This window comes from Mastigoproctus giganteus, chromosome 10, assembly GCF_048544385.1.
Source record: "Mastigoproctus giganteus isolate SK-2022 chromosome 10, ASM4854438v1, whole genome shotgun sequence".
NCBI classification, from domain to species: Eukaryota; Metazoa; Arthropoda; class Arachnida; order Uropygi; family Thelyphonidae; genus Mastigoproctus; species Mastigoproctus giganteus.
Window position 1 is genome coordinate 140,282,723 of NC_143584.1, and position 16,495 is coordinate 140,299,217.

A 16,495-nucleotide genomic window follows, 5' to 3' on the forward strand; every position below is an offset into this window, starting at 1 on the left:
TCTATAGCTATGATTTGGAGCGACATCTAAATTAGTATTTGCTGTGTGGTGCAAGGAAAACTTTTTTTTTTTTTTTTTTGGTAGTTGTTGGTGCATCAGCTTCTGTGGCCATAATGCACCTCCCAAGGTTTTTGCAGTACTTTGATCCAAGCCCGAGGCAGGATTTGAACCCGCAACCTTTAGGTTGCCAGGCAGACACGTTACCCACCCGGCTAGCCCGGTCGGCAATGAATAAAACTATTTGATTTCCTCTCACATAGGTATCTATTCAGCTGAGCTCTGAATTTCTCCAAGCCTGTCCTATCATCCTCAAAAATCCATGGAGGCAACCTATTCCAATAATTGACAACTCACTGGCTAAAAGAAGATTACCTGCAAGCCACTCTTCACCTCCCTCTTAATTTAAATTTATGGCCCTTTTTTTCTGAAATCTTTTATAACATTGAAACTTTTGCCCTTATTCATTTTAAATGTTTTTGTTTATACTCCGGTACGACCAATAGGTCGGTAGAGTTACAATAATTCATCAATACAAAGGTTAATCGTATTTTGCAGTCATGGGCTTGAACCTTTGTCCACTCAAAGTGTGCATGCTACTGCACTCGCGCTCCTGACCACTCGGCTACGTTAAGCCTGTCAGAACCTCGTCTCTTTCCACTTCAGGCTGCTTTGAGTTGTATTTCTTCTTGCTCTTCCTCCTCTTGTTCCGTGTTGCCCATATTCATTGTTCTTTGTAGTTGATCGCTGTAGTTCTTTGTAGTTGATCCCCAGAGTGCAGGTGCTATCAGGTTCTTCATGACGATGGTCCTTGTCTGGCCCGCTATTCGCTGACCCGCTTTCCGGGAATCGTTCCAAAAGTTCATTTTGGAGTTTCATGTAAGTGTTCTCTGGGAGACCTGATTGGTTCTAATGAAGGTGGACACAATAATCGGAATGGGCATTACTTGTCCCATATGCCACATTTCTTTGACTTCTTCTCTTAAGTCTGCATACTCCCTGATCTTTTTCTCGTAGGTTTCCTGGAGGTTGCTGATGTTGGATGCCACTACATCGATCAGGTAGGTAGCCATTTCCTTCTTGTCGACGAGGGTTATGTCTTGTCTGCTTTGCGGGATCGTCTTATCCCTTAGTATGGCAAAGTCCCAGTAATTATGGGGGGGTGTCTAGTACGGCCTTCGGGTTCGTACTTGCAATACGGTACACTTTCTTTGATCAACTGGTATTTGGATATGCTGGATTATTTCTGGGACCAGGTGGCATCGTCAAAATGTGTCATCTATCATTACTTGGTCTTTGGCAATGTATTTTCTGTAGTTTCTGGTGCTTATTATCATTATTATGTTAATTTTTTGTGACATCAGTTCTTTGTAATTTTAAAAATTGAGCATATGTTTTTTGGAAATCTGTCGTTTGCTTTTGTCAAATTCTTCTGTTGCTGCTATAAGGCTTTAGGTGCATCAGCAAACATATTTCGCTATATAGCTCAGTTTTTATTGTTGTAGGGTTTTTAGAAGCATCAGCGATGAAGGCCATATTGCTCAGTGTATATTGTCTGTAAATTGCGCGTGTTCTGAGATCGATTTTCTGTTTACTGGACGAAAAATCCGAGTTTTCGGGAGAAAAACCATGCTGTCCTCGCCTAAGACCGATTAACTCAGCCACTTTGTAAAAAAAAAAAAAAAAAAAAAACCATAAAAATTCTCCCGTCATTGACGGGATTCCAACTCAGCCCATTGTTATCATATGATTACAATCAAGGACTTACCAAGGGAGATGGAGCTGAAGCATGACAGCCAAGAGAGATGACTGTCATGCTTCAGCCTCCCTCAAGGGATACTCGACCAAAATGGAAACCCCCCCCCAAAAAAAAAACCCAACTGATTCATTTTCTCTCGGTCAAAGTAATGGTTCCAATGTTCATCCGCCTCCAAAGAAAAATTCTGGATTTGGGCCTATTGCAACAAAGCAAGTATATGATGTTGTGAACTCTTTGAGGTTAGAGTGGAGAACAAATGGATTTTTAAAAATTCAGAATAAACTAGGTTATGTTGTTACACTGAAAGTGTATCCTTTTTCCCTATTATTAATAGTATTTGCGTCTGAAGATGCCAATGCGGAGATCGTTTAAGGAATTAATATTTCAAATTCTTCGTGCTCTTGGGGCAGTCATACAATAATCGGAATGGGCATTACTATGTGCAACCTGGAGAAACATATTACAGTAAACCCCCACTATTCGCGGTATCTGTTTTCGCGGTCGCTGATTTAATATAAAATGAAACCTAAAAAAATGTGAATTTTAAAGCGCCGTGAACATTTTCCGTCATAAAAAAAACATGGGCGTGGCTAAAATTATCTTCCCCGGTCAAAACAGCGCTCAGTGGGTGGGGGGGAGAGGGGTGACAAAATCGCGAGCGTGGATGTTTCTCGCTAATCCTTGTTCAGTATGTGTTATGCGCTTGCCATAGGAGGTTTTGTTGTTTATTTTTAATTTATATGCTTATAAATTGAATAAATTTATCAATCTATAAATTGATATGCTTACAAAAGTGATGAATCTACCGTTTTGCAGTGTAAAACAGACTTCTTCGAGTTTTTGTGTTAACGGAAGAAAGTGACTTTATTTGGACAAGTTCTTTCTAACCCGTACAAAAATATGGCTACGGATAACAAGGGAAATGTGAAAAGATCAAAGAAGGTGATGACATTAGCGAATAAAATTGAGTTATTAGATAAAATTTCTAATGGTGAAAATGTCTCCTCAGTGGCAAAACATTATAAAATCAATGAGTTAACGGTACGATCAATCAAGAAATCGGAAGAAAAAATCCGCCGTAGTGTCCGTGAAAACGCGCTATTGCTTCAAAAATTTGCTCTGTAACTCGTGATGTTAAATTAGAAAAAATGGAAAAAGCTTTAAATCTGTGGATAGAAGACCGAACTTAAAATAAAATTCCGTTAAGTTCACTCATCATTCGTGAAAAGGCAAAACTCCTTTATCAACACTTTAACGAAGCTTGATAGCACTGGCGGGATAAGTTTTTTAGCTAGCAAAGGCGCTGGTCTGAAATTTCTAATAAATATTACATTTAATATTAAATTGTTTCTTATTTTTATTTGGATGCCATATGCTTCCATTTCACTATGTGCTGTCTATATACATAGTCATATTATGAAGGTACATATAATACATACATAGACAAAATTTTAGACTAGTTTTCTTATATATTTCATACTTTGGAACGTAACCCCTTTATTACTATGGGAGCCATAACTCAGTATTCGCGGCATTTCTCAGGAATTCGCGGGGGTTTACTGTATTACTGCATTTCTGTGATTTTTTTTAGATTACATACTTTATTTTTTTGCGTTTATTTATTTTCATAGTTTTTAATGAAAAAGACAAGTAGAGTAAACAGATTTAACAATAATTTCAATTTTTATGAAATTAAAGTTTATTTTCATTAAAATTAATTAATACAGTATTATATTATGTTATATTACAAGTATTAAATTTTGTATGTAAATCAGCAGGATTTTCTTTTTTGGATGTCATGTATTCATACTTAATTATTTACACAATAAAATGAAGTTGGCAGACAGCGAACTCTAGTAGTGAAAACTCTGGAACACTTTAGGCAAAATAAATACTATAAGACCAAAACCGAAACTTATAATACGGCTTTGATTGAAATAATTTATTTAATTAGTATATATATATATATATATAAACAGAACCCTGTAATGAACTTGTAGAAATTTTGCAAAGTTTAAGTTTTCACCATTTTAACGCTTTGTGATGCTCATATATTTGGATACACTCACACAAACGTTGAGTTTTATCCATTGTGGTTTATTCCACGCTGCTTTAGTAATCCTGAGGAAGTATGTACCCAATTTATACTCTATCAATGTAAAAGTAAATCATATAATTTAGAATTACAAATCGTCCAGTACAGAATCCTAAATTAATTAAAAATAGGAATACTTGTTAACGATTTCATTTTGTGGCAAGTTAATTTATGCTACTCTCAGGTGAAACTGATATTACCTGATTTATTGAACAATTTAATCAAAAGTGATCAACAGCAAAAAAAAAAAAAATATAGTTTTTTTTTTCCCCTTTCCTTTTCATATGATTTTTCAAGGCATCAGTTTCGATTGCTTCGATTCAAATATTATTTCTATATTTTGAAGTGGCTTGTGCTTAAGGGCGACCTTGACCGGATCGACATCTCCTGTAAGGCCACAGCATCATGTTTACGATAACCTGTCTATTTGGTGAGGTGGCCTTACTGAAAAGACAAGAATTTCCGCATGAGAATTAGCTGTCTTCGGTTTGCTTTTCCGTGTTTCCGTTCGGCAGTAGCGGTTGTTCGGCATTTTCAGTCCGTTGTGGAAATATCGTTTGGGAATAACTCAAATTAGTGTAAGGTTGTTATCATATTGTTAGTTTTCGGTATTTTAAAAATTCATAGGTAAGTACACAATATAAAAACTTATATTAAGTATATCTGCATGTTTAAAATTGTGTCATTAGCAATTATTTTACTGATGTTTACTCCCTAGTATTTCTTATTGGAAAGGTCTATATTTATGTGATGGGCCATCACTTGAACTACTTTGATACATTAATTTTGAAATCGTATTTGTTTATTATTGTGGTTGTTAATATGAGTTAACCGCTTTGGAGCACATTTGATGACTGTGGATAACGTAATTTGTCCACTTTGGCTCACAGATTGCTGAACATATGAAATTGGAAAGTTTATTCGCATAATTTATAAATATGAAGTAAATACGTAACAGGAGAAAGAGGAACGATGTAAATAAATGTTTCATATGTTCACGCAGATTACAACATTGCAAAAAAAGCTAAAATTTCATTATTATTATTTTTTGTATATATCATAAATATTGGCAAAAGTTGGCAAACATGCAAAAAATGTATGCTAATTAATCAAAGTTAATTGATATATTTGCTAATTAATAACACCTTTTACCTATATAGAATTTATAGCCATTAGTGGTTTGGGGGTGTACAGTGATTTTTACATTGTAATATTTATTTCATTTATTAAAATAATGAAATATAAATTTTATTGTACAGAATTTAAATCAATTTTTTATAAAGAAATGGTGATAACAGTTGTTAGCAGTGATAAGTTCTTTGTAGGTGACTGCATTAATTTATAGCAAATGTGAAGATTTTTCTTATTCCTAGATTACTCACATACCAGCAGAAAAAGGTCATCTTATAAAACAGTACCTCGAGAAAAAACAAAATAAAAACAACAAAAAATATGCTGGTCAATGTGTGAAAGGATGACGATATTCAGAATATTTCAACTACCTGTATGTTAAATTCTTGATATTGTTCCACATGAATGACTGCTATACAAGTTGAAGCAATGTGGTATTGAAGGAATGATACTGCCATGGATAAAAGGATGGTTTGAGTGTAGGGGATAGTGTGGTAGTAGTGCCATATAATGATGCCAGAAACCAAGCTTATATAGCATCAGCCAAAAAAAATAAAAATAAATGTGTACACCCTTCAAGAATTTGTTATTTGTCCAGTTATTCCTTGAATTTATTCAAGGAATAACTGGACAAATTCACTTCCACAACAACAGATGGAAGCTGTTTCAAAAATCAACCATACTCTGGTTGAGGGCAAACTTCTGCACATCTAGCCTGCAACCATCCCTTTCAACTTAAATTTATGTCCCCTCGTGTATATAGTCTCAGCAAGAGGAAGAATGCTATTTACATTCAGCTTATTTAATCCATTCAAGGCCTTAAACACCTCAATCAGATCACTCTCACAGGTCCCTAGCCTCCAGAAGCTGCAGAATAGAAGCCTTGATAGGTAAGAGCACTGGCACCAGTCTGGCTGCCCCTCTCTGCACCCATCCCAGCAGATCTACATCCTAAAGTGAGGCTTCCAGACCTGTATATAATACTCAAGTAAAAAAAAAAAGTAAAGTGCAGCCATTATCAACCCACTGCAGGATGGAAGCCTCCTCAACAATTCATGCTGAGGGAAATGGACCATAATCTGCCACGCTGGTCCAGTGCGGGTTGGCAGATCGACCGTATTCAGCAGTCAGGGGCTTGAACCCCGGTCTACTCAGAGAGTGTGTGCTACTGCACTCCCGCTCCTGCCCACTCGGCTACGAATAATACTCAAGATGTGACCTAATCATGGCCTTGTATAAAGGGATAATCATGTCCTTATCCCTGTTTACAGAGTTTTTGTATATTATTGACAAAACCCCATGAGTTGTCCTGGCAGAATATCTGCACTGCTCAAAGGATTTCTTAGCTGACTGGATGATTAACCCAAGGTCCTTTTCATTTTCCACTACCCTCAGTGTAGTACTACACAGTTCACAAGTTACTCTGGAATACCCATATGCCATACATTGCATTTGTCAATGCTAAACTTAGACTACCATTTCTCAACCATTGACCTAATTTTTGTAAATCTTGTTGCAGTAGCTCACCCTGATTACTGTCGTTAACCGCTCTGCCAAACTTGGTATCATCTGCAAACTTTGACATTAAACCTGATATACCTTCATCAATAGCATTAGTAATTATTGAAAACAATAATGGGCCCAGTGCTGAACCCAGGGAAACTTCATTGATAACATTAATAAACGAAGAGCAGTGCCCATTGTTAACCACTCCCTGTCTTCTTTCACTTAACCATCCCTTTATCCATAGTAGTAACTTGGCTTTAATGCCACATTACTCCATAGTTTATACAGCAGTCTTTTATGTGCTACAGTTATCAAAAGCCTTCCCAAAATCCAAGTATGTGACATTAAAATTATTTTTTGCAATCAGTCTGTAATTACTGATGTCACTTTTGATTCCCTTTATGAATTGTGGATACATTCGAACATCTCCAGCCCATAAGAACTTCTCCTGAATCCAAGGATGCTCTCATAATTACGACTAAAGGCTTGCTTATCCACTTTGCTGCTTCTCTTAATATGATTGGGCAGAACTCATCCACCCTAGGTTCCTTTTTTATGTTTGGCTTCAATTCCTCCACTTTCCTTTTAGTTATCACAAAATCATTTATCTTTCTATTATAGTTTAATGAACCTCTGGCATCCCCTCTCCTTAAGAATTCCTTGTGTGTGAATGTAGATGCAAAATTACCTATTCAGTTTGTCAGCAACCTAAGCAGGGTCATCAACAGTTAACCCATTGACATCGTGTCCAATGTGATTCATTCCCTTCCTTCTACTGTTAATATTAGTATAGAAGTCTTTGCTGCTTTTCTTGGCACTTTGCCAGGGACTTCTCATATTCTGCCTTAGTATGAAAAGTCTAGTAACTTCAATGATTATTTCTCTGAATGCTTCCCATTTAGAATTTGTTGTTGGTAACATCATTAGTTGGTCTCACTGTAAAAAGTAGAATTTAAAAAAAAATTCTGAGACCACTGCAGTCACCCTTACGAAAGTGAAAGCCTTTCCCTTTACAGTAGTTATGTCTTTAATTAAATTCCACATTAGTACACTATGATCGCTGTAAGCAGTGTTTCTTTTACCTACAGATTCTTAATGCATGTAATCACTGGTGATAACCAAATCAAGAGTATTGCTTTCTTTTGTTGCCTCTCTAGCATGCTGCTGTAGAAAACAGTCCAAGAAATCTATAAAAGTCTTGCTAGTGTACGAGTGACCAACCAACCAACCCGCAAATTACAGTCAGTATTGGAAAAGTTTAAATCCTCCATTTATAAGACATTCTGATTTACTGGCCCACTCCATTTCTCTGTATAGCTGTTTGGTATACTTATCACAACCATTAAGCCTATAACACACTCCTACCCTCTGTTTTGTTTTCCCAGTGCTTATATCACACCAAACTGACCTGACATTGTACTGGTTACCCATGTTGACTGGATGCACCGCCTTAGATTTTATATGCTCTTTAATTGAGCACAACCCTTCCACCCCTCCTGGCCTGTCTGTTCTTATATACATTGTACTCCCAATATCACTTATGTCTGATATCACTTCAGCATCACTTATGTCTGAGTGTCACCATGTCTTTGCTATTCCTGCAATGTCTGCATTTGATGACTTAATCAGTACTTCAGATTCATCAAGTTTATTTACAATACTTCTAGCATTAGTGTACATGCAAGTGTATATTTTTTTTTTTTTTTTTTTTTATGTGAACCCCAAACAGGAGAGGTATTAGAACCTATAGTACTTAGTACCGTGCTTGGGTTGGAGGTTGAGAAGACGAAAGAAGATATTTGTTGACATTGGACTTGAACTTCTGTAGTTGTAATTTTCAGGAAATACGTATGAAGGAAGGTTGTTCCAGAAAACGGCAGTTGAATGAATAAATGAGGAAGATGAAAAGTTGGTTCTGTGGGTTTGAAGTTGGACAGTAAATGGATGTTGGCTGGTGGCAGCACATGTTCGGATTGTTTTGAAAGAGAGAGCAGGAATTATAGAAGCCAATTCAGAAGAACAGTGCCCATGGAAGTATCTGTAGAAGAGGCATGCAGCAGAAACAGTGCATCTATGAGGCAGCGAGTGGAGAGACTCTGTTAGAGATGAATCATTAATTAAACTAACTGCCCACTTCTGAATGGAATCAAGAAGCCTGAGAGAGGTTTTGGGGGCACCACCCCAGATGTGGGAACAATATTCAATGGCAGGGCGGATTTGCGATTTATACAGAGTGAGCAGCTGTTTGGAAGAAAAGTAACACCGAGAGCGAAAGAGAAAACCAAGTTTTTTAGATGCAGAGGAAGCAATATTTGTAATGTGCTTGTGCCAAGAGAAATTAGAAGTCAGGGTAATCCCCAAAAGAGATATATCCTTTTGCCTAGAAATTGGAGTGTCACTAAAGATAAGCATAGGAGCAGAAGAATCCTTTTTGCGAGATATAAGACAAGACTGAGTTTTAGAAGGGTTGAAATCAACTAAGTTGTCTTTACCCCACTGGAGAATTACCTGAAGATCGGCATTTAAGGAATTGGTATCAGATTTTCAAGAAGTTGAAGCTGATTGCGCAGGACAAGGTTTCTCAAAATGGAAAGTTGAATGCAATGTGCTATCATCGGCAAAACTATGGATAGGATTTCCAGTCAATGGAAGAAGGTCAGTGATATACAAGAGGAAAAGAGTGGGGGAAAGAACTGAACTTTGGGGGACACCGGCATTAGTGGAGAAGTTAGAAGACAGAGAGCCATCTACCATCACCCTCAGTGAGCGATCAGAGAGAAAACTGGATAACCAATTACTAAAAACAGTTGGCAAACCATAAGATGGAAGCTTGTTTAGAAGACCTTTATGCCAAACACGATCAAAAGCCTTTGAGATGTCAAGAGCAACTACTTGTGTTTCACCGAACCTTTCCATTGAATTAGTCCATAAATGGGTAACATAAGCCAGAATATCACCAGTGGATCGACACTGATGGAATCCATACTGGTGATTGTTGATCAGATGGAAGGTTTCTAGGTAGTTTAACAGTTGGCGGTTAATTGATTTCTCCATTACTTTAGAAAGAGTAGAAGTAATTGCAATGGGACGATAATTGGATGGGAGGGATTTGTCACCTTTTTAGGAACTGGCTGGATATGAGCAAATTTCCAAGCAGAAGGAAAAACACCTTTGGAATAAGAAAGTGAAAAAAGGCGGCAAAGAATAGGAGTAAGTTCAGGAGCACAGGTTTTGAGAACAAGTGGAGAAATACCATCAGGACCTGGAGCTTTCTTAGCATCAAGATTCATCAAAATCCTTCTGATATCCTTTTGACGGAAGACCACAGGAGGCATTGGATGGAGCATGTTGGGAATGGTGGGAGGTGTTTTACCAAGATCATTAATACATGAGCTGGAAGAAAAATGGGATGCTAGCAGGTCAGTTTTATCCTTGGCTGAAGTGACAACAGAACCATCTGATTTGGACAGAGGTGGGAGCAGTGATGGGCAAAAGTTGCGGCTAATAGCTTTGGCAAGAGACCAGACTGCTCGGCTACCATTAGGGCAAGAAGCAAGTTTTCTACTCTTAGCCTGTTCAAACTCTAGTTTGGACTGATTAATAACTGCTTTACAATTGTTGCGAGCTTTGGTGTAGGCAGAAAATGAAACTGAAGAATTAGAAACAAGCCAATTACGATATGCAACATTCTTCTCTTGGACAGCCTTAGCACATTTATTGGAAAACCAAGGTTTAGATAAAGGACGAGATTTTAAAGTGGAGTGTGGGATAAAGGATTCCATTCCTGCAAGAATAATTTTACTGACACGATCTGAGCAAACGTTGACATCAGAACTTTTGAAACAGTAATCCGACCAAGGAAAAGAAGAAAAGAAGTCTCGCAGATCATTCTATTTTGCATTCATGTAATGCCAAACAACACGAGGTTGGGAATAGCTATGAGATAAAGGTTCCATTGGAGAAGAGACAATCACCAAGTTGTGATCTGAAGTGCCTAAAGGACCTCTCACTTTGACCGTGTACTTAGAAGGGTTCTTTGTGAGAAAAAGATCAAGCGTATTGGCTGTATGATTAGGATTGTCCGGTATTCTTGTAGGTAAATGAACAATCTGTGCTAGGTCATTAGTAATTGCAAAAGCCTCAGCATCTCGACCTGCTGGGTCGGTGTGACTAGAAAACGGAAGCCAGCTGGAGTTGTGAACATTAAAATCACCAAGGAAAATTACCTCACTGTTAGGAAAGTTGGATTGGAGAAAGTCAAGTTGCAACGAGAGGAAGTCAAAGAGCTCCAAGTGATTAGTGGAGTTGGGAGAACGGTAGAGACAACAGATGAATTTGACACAATGAGGTAGAGAGATTTGAAGCCAGAGAAGATCAAAGAGAGGAGATTCCAAATTGCCAAGTCTCTGACAGGGAATATCAGAACGGACATATGCACAAGTACCACCTTTGAGGCGAAAGGAATCATAATTTGGATATCTGAGATGAGCAGATCTGAGACGAATAATTTGGATATCTGAGATGAGCAGTAGTTGAATCAACCGATAACTGAGATTCTGTCAGAAAGAGTACATGGGGTTTGGCAGACTGCAAGTGGAAATGGACATCATTGAAATTAGAATTGAGACCACGTATATTTGTGAAATGAATTAGGAAATCCTTGGGAGGTTTAGATCTTTTCGCAGATAAGGTTGCTCTATTAGTTTGACAATTCATGGTGTATTCAATAGTAAGAAAAAGTGGGTGGTACATGCTGTATGAAGTAATGAAATTTTTGGATATGGCATACATGTGGTAAGAATATACCGAGATCCTTGACATAACGTGGCCTCGACAATGCTCCCCGCATACACACTACTCGGACTCTCTCCAGTCACTATCTGGGAGAGTAGAGGTAGCAAGATTATACACTACCTGATCCGGAAGCCTCCTAGAGAGTTACCAATAGGTTTGGTCTGGTGTACTAACTAGCGGCCGGCCTTCGAACACCGTCTTATTCTTAGTTACCCTTACACATTCCATGTATTCACTTATTCCATGACAGGCCACTGCACCTTCAAATAGAAGCAGTGCAAGAATCACCTTCACCTCTGTGTGTATGGCTCTGGTTAATCTATTAGCCTATATATATCCTCCTCCCCAAGCTAGCAGTTTTCTGACCCACCTATCATTGTCTTGTAGCATCAGCAAATGTTCTTGCACCTGTTCTATTTAAATTTTTCCCATCCCTGTAAAAAAAAGTCTCTTCTGTTAACAATCACAGACCATGCTGAGAAAAATTATATCCCTTGAGCATTGGACATTCTTTTTCCAGTGCTGAATTGAATGACAAGGCTCTGAACATGTACTCCCTCTTATTGTGTCTGGGCAGAATTGTAGACACTTTAAAATTCAGTCCTAACTCACGACTTTTTCCACAATATTGCCCTGTTAATATTTATGATATTAAGAGTAGGAGATCTGAGGACTTAAGCAAGACCTCAGATCTCCTACTCTTAATATCATAAATGCTATTGTGTACAACAATATCAACTTTTGTGCCCTTAAAAAAAAAATCTGCTCTACAATGTCATCTACCTTTGCACTGGCAGACATATTCTAAGTGGTTATGAATGGGATTCTTCAGGAGTTAGTTTTGGGCTTCTTACTTACTTACTGTTTTTAATATTTAGTAAGAATAGTGGGGCATGTGAAGTTTAATGTCTAATTTTGTTGATAACAGAAAGTAATTAATGACAGTAATCAGGGTATGTTACTCCAACAAGAACCGAATAAATTAAACAGATATGCTGAAAAATGCAATTGTGGTTTAACATTGATAATTGGAAAGTACTTCATTTCTGTTACAATAATCCTAGAATAACACATCATTTGGGTGATACGAAACTCAAGATAATGAAGAATGAAATAGACTGGGTCAGTTGTACAATCTGACATTGCAGGCAAGCTGCTAGCACAGCTTAAGTTCTGTCAGTAATGTACAGTAATTTTGCCAGCCAGGAAAAGAGGTGATTATCCTGTTGTACAAGGCAGTAGTTAGGTTGCATCTTGAATACCACATGTAGGTTTGGAAGCCTAATTTTTGGAAGGATGTAGATCAGTTGGACTGGGTGCAGAGAAGGGCAACAAAATAATTCTGCAGTGCAAAAGGATGCTTTTACCAAGAAAGACTTGAGTTCTGTAAATCACAGCATTTGGAAAATAGACATCTCTAAGTAGACTTGACTGAAACCTTGAAGGCTTTAAATGGTTTGAGTAAACTAAACGTTCATGACACCCTTACTCTTTCTTGGATTGGAGAAATCATATCTTCAATCCAAGAAATCATAATCAGAAAAAGATGATTGTAGGACAAATGTGTGAAAATTTGCTTTCATCAAATTTTCAGCTCTTTTATAAGAATGGTGAAGGATTTTTCTTTAAACCTTATCTTGGAATAACAGTAAATAGTTTATCTTCGCCTTTTTGATGTAATATTTGATATTACCAAAGGTTTCAAAGTCTTTTTTCTTTAAAATATGTCCAGCTATCAAACTTACAATATTTACTATGAGACTATTTTTAAAAAGTAGGGTGGTTTCCCCTCTAAGTGGATTGAAAACCTGATGCTGCATATTTGTGTAATGAAACAGTGAATGTGTTAATGCTGTATGTTGTTGATTCATATCTTCAATCGAAGATGGCTTAAAGTTTTCCTATTCTTTTTATAACATTGGTTCTTGTTACTTTGAATGCACTTTTTAACCTAAAAATTTTCCAACTTATCACTCACATTGTGATAAGTTGGCAAATACAGTGAGGCCTTGCCATTCATTGTGGTTATGTTCCTAGCACCGCCACAAACAACGATGAACAGAAGAGCTAATCAACCTCTATAAGCATTGATTTGCATATGACACATATTGCATGAAATATATGTTCTGAAGGTAAAAAAATTTTTTTATGTGGATAAAAGAACACATTCATCACTTTTAATAAACTATAAAAATGGAATAACAGCAAATAGTTTAACAATTAGTGGAGAAAACAATTAGTAGCTCAACTGAGTCCTCTCTCCCATATGATTTGTGATCTGATGATGTGTGATGTGAGTCACTAACTGTTTTTCTCTTTAGTTAATATAGGCTACATATAAACCCAGATATTGCAGCCTTTTTTTGTTAAAGAACTGATTTTTGGATGTTTCATTTATTTTTCTTTCTTTGTGTAAAATTCTTTATAACAGGAAATTGCATTTAAAGCATCCAGACCATCCACAACTAGCATTAAAACTCTCTTCGCTTGCACTTTGCCATATTCTTGTTATACATGTATATGTAAACTCAGTGCCAGGGGGTGCCTCCGTAGCCAGGTGGGCAGGAGCAGCAATGCGTAGCACATGCTTCTTGATTGGACCGGGGTTCAAGCCCGTGACCACCAAATACGGATAATGCGGAAAGGTCAGGGAATGACCACCGCATATCCCCGGAGCAATATGGCTTTAGTTGCTAATGCTCCTAAAAACCAAATAACAACAACATCAGTGCTAGAATTGAAAATCATGGGAATGAGTCAATCTGGATTGGAGAAGGCAGAGGCATTTTTGGGCTTTCTTCTCTGACTGAATTAGTCTGTTTCCAGCAAAGGTAGCTTGACAAAAATATATGTATTTTTTCCGAAAACCCTGAGCACGAGAAGTATTATAACCTGTAGTATTTAGTACTGTGCTTTGGTTGAAGGTTCAGAAGATGAAAGAAGATACTTGTTGACATTAGACTTTAATTTCTGTAGGTTGTAATTTTCAGGAATTTGTTCCAGAAAACTGAAGTTGAAGGAATAAATGAGGAAGAAGAAAAGTTGGTTCTGTGAGTTTGGAGTTGAACAGTGAAAGGATGACTGGTTTAGAAGAGAGAGCGGGAATTTATAGAAGTCAATTCAGAAGAATGGTGCCCGTGGAAGTATCTATAGAAAAGGCATGCAGCAGATATATAATGTCTATGAGACAGTGGGTCATTAATTAACCTAACTGCCCTCTTTTTGAATGGAGTCTAGAAACCTTAGTCAGGTTTTGGAGATACTACCCCAACTGTGGGAACAATATTCCATGGTAGGGTGAATTTTTGATTTGTACATAGTGAGCAGTTGTTTAGAAGAAAAGTAACAGCAGAGTGAAAAAGAAAACCTATTTTTTTTTTGGTGCAGATGAAGAAATATTTGTGATGTGCTGATGCCAAGAGAGATTAGAAATCAGGGTAATCTCTAATAGAAATATGTGCTTTTCTCTAAAAATCTGATTGTAAGCAAAGATAAGCACAGTAGCAGAAGAATCCATTTTGTGAGATAGAAGATACAACTGAGTTTTAGAAGGATTGAAATTAACTAAATTATCTTTGCCCCACTGGAGAATTACCTGGAGATCAGCATTTAGGGAATTGGTAGTGGATATTTGAGTAGTTGAAGCTGTTTGTCCAGGGCAAAGTTTCTCATACTGAAAGGTGGAATGGAATGTGCTATCATTAGCAAAACTGTGGATAGGATTTTGGGTCAATGAAAAGAGGTCATTAATATACAAGAGGAAAAGATTGAGAGGAAGAACTGAACTTTGAGGAATACCTGCATTAGTGGAGAAGTTAGATGGAGAACTGTCTACCATAACCTGCAGTGAGCGGTCAGAGAAAAAACTGGATACTGCAGTTTGCAAACCAGAAGATGGAGTTCATCTGGAAGACCTTTATGACAAACACAGTCAAAAGCTTTGGTGATGTCAAGAGAATAAAATTCAAATAAAATTGTAAAGAAATGAACATAATGCTTTATTTAAACAACAGAATATGAAAATAACAAAATGTAAATTTTTGATAATGTTGGCCAGGATTTTAGTGTGTGCTTGATATACAGTGAAACTTCTCCTAACGGACACCTCTCGTTAACGGACATCTCTCTACAACGGACATTTTCAAATTCCCCAACTCGCCTCTATTGGTTTTAACGTGTTTGCAGTTTCTGTCTAGCGGACATTCTCTGTAACGGACGCGGACAGGCAATCTGCACTGTTTCGTTTAGATTAGCACTCAATTTGATCTCCCCATAACGGACAGCGGGCGAGCTTACGGCCCTTTTTCTAGGAACTTTTCTTCCACGTATTGCCTCAATCGTGTGTTTATTTTCTATTTCCGATTCTCTGAATTTTATCAAGGTTTACGGCGAGGTTCTAAACCCTTTTTCAAGAATTTTAAGGCACGTGTAAAATTTCTGATGAATTCGGTGTGTGCAGGGGGGGGGGAATATGGTCGGCCTTTCATCTTTTCAGTTTCAGTTTTCAGTTTTGTTCAGTGTCGTGTGAAGTGCACAGTGTCTTCTCGTAAACATTTAACTTTAAAAGATAAAGTCTAACTCATTAATGCGTATGATCGGCAAAAAACTAGTGTTCGCACTCTCGCTGCAAAATTCAAAATTGGGAAGACGCAGGTAAGAGACATCCTAAAGAAAAAAAATGAACTGCTCAAATAATTAAACCCCGGGGGCTCACATCTGGTGAGTATGGGCTTGGCAAACCCAGGGTCCTGATCTGGATATCATCATTCTTCTCTTTCTTGGTGATTCCTTTCTACTTCTCTCTCTCTCTCTCTCTCTCTCTCTCACTCACTCAGGGTAACTCGGGAATTATTATTTTTTTGACTGGTGCAGCATATGCCTCAGGCTTCCTTGTACCATGTGGCTAATAATAATAATAATAAAATAATAATTTTGGCAACACGGAAATGATCAGGTTCAAAAATCATTCCCGAAAACTGTTGGACTTCAAATTGACAATGTTACGTATGAGTGGTTTTGTCGCGAACGTTTCGTGACAGATAGGCCCATTAATGGAAAAAAAATTCCATTAATGGGCCTATTATTAGGGCTTTGGAGCTTGCGAAATCTATGGGAGTAAATGAGTTAAAAACTTCTGTGGGATGGCTAGACAAGTTCAAAACTCGGCATAAAATTTCTTGGAAAACCGTAAGTGGTGAAGGTGGATCTGTTGA

At 37.5% G+C, this 16,495-nt stretch overlaps 1 protein-coding gene across 2 annotated transcripts in view; it reads left to right on the plus strand.

Annotated features, from left to right (window-relative positions):
* The first annotated feature begins 3,773 nt into the window (after positions 1-3,773).
* ATPCL (ATP-citrate synthase) overlaps positions 3,774-16,495 on the plus strand; it is a 551,864-nt gene continuing 539,142 nt past the window's right edge. The window contains exon 1 of one of the 2 annotated variants that reach the window (XM_090382775.1): positions 3,774-3,885. The gene's annotated coding sequence lies outside the window, so the exon portion shown is untranslated. Of the gene's footprint in view, positions 3,886-4,228; positions 4,479-16,495 lie in introns of those variants that run through there. The other variant, XM_090382774.1, reaches the window with a different exon arrangement.